Genomic DNA, 1141 nt, shown 5'->3' with positions numbered 1-1141 from the left:
TCGACCAGAAGAACCGTATGAGAGGCAGGCGCCGGCAGAGAGTCAGCCACCAGAGAGTCTGACTTACTCTGACAATTTTTCAGATACTTAGGAGCATCAGACATAATGTCTATCCAAACGTCTATGTATGGGGCCTGATCAGGGTAACTAGGATTCCCATAAACAACACTTCTGACTCTGAATGCAGTCTGCAAATCAAAGGAACCCTCAGATGGCTATCTAACTCCGAAGGCCGGCCAGTCTACTTGGCAGAGCCTCTGGAGATCGAACAGAATGACTGACGACCCATAACCTCAGGCCCGTTGCCTGAAATCCTTAAAATTGTCCACAAGGCACCGCAAGGGAGTGGGCTTAGAAGAAGCCTGTCCCATGGCGGCACGGATGGACGTGAATGAGAATAAAAGTCCTGTGAAAGATAAGAATGTTGGACAAGGTCCACTCGGTGACTAGGTGGCCACTCGGGCGGTGCTGTAGCAGCAAGAAACCTTGCAAAAAGAAGAATTAATAAACAAAAAAGAATAACAAGAAAAATCACATGAGACATTCAGGGACCAGAATGATCAGACAATGAGACAAACTTGACGGAAACCACGATAAGTAAACTTATGAGGACCCAGGCAATAGGAGGGTAACAGTACATTCGACCGGTCCGGACAAACATACACAATACAGACAGACAAAACAGACTACAGGTAACACAAAACTCTAGCGTATCAGAAACCGAAACTGAAACAGGTACTGGGTCAGAGTCTGATGTCTCAGACTTGACCGTACTAGGGAAGTTGTGCTGCGTCCAGCCTTCCACTAGTTCTTAGGGCCCACAGACAGAAACAGGTTTAAGAGGACTCTTAGACTAACTCACCGGTGAGACTGGATCAGAAGGCTCGTGTCAAATTTTCAGAAATTTTTGTCCACTGGTCTCTCTGATCTAGGGCCGCCCGACGTCTGGGGCTGAGGAACATCTCTCAGCAGCCACCCTCTGGATGCGGTCGTGCCCCGCCCAGAGCGACCGGGGTTGTGGGTCTCATTGAAAACTCCCCTTCTCTCTCTGGGGAAAATCTCGCTGAGGCCTCCAAATGTTATGGCGCGAACGATTCTGAGACCCACGGAGCCACTTGAGATTAATTATGAGCCTTTATTA

Source organism: Pteropus alecto, unplaced genomic scaffold (assembly GCF_000325575.1).
Source record: "Pteropus alecto unplaced genomic scaffold, ASM32557v1 scaffold182, whole genome shotgun sequence".
Lineage (NCBI taxonomy): Eukaryota > Metazoa > Chordata > Mammalia > Chiroptera > Pteropodidae > Pteropus > Pteropus alecto.
Note: the sequence above shows the minus strand (reverse complement) of the source record.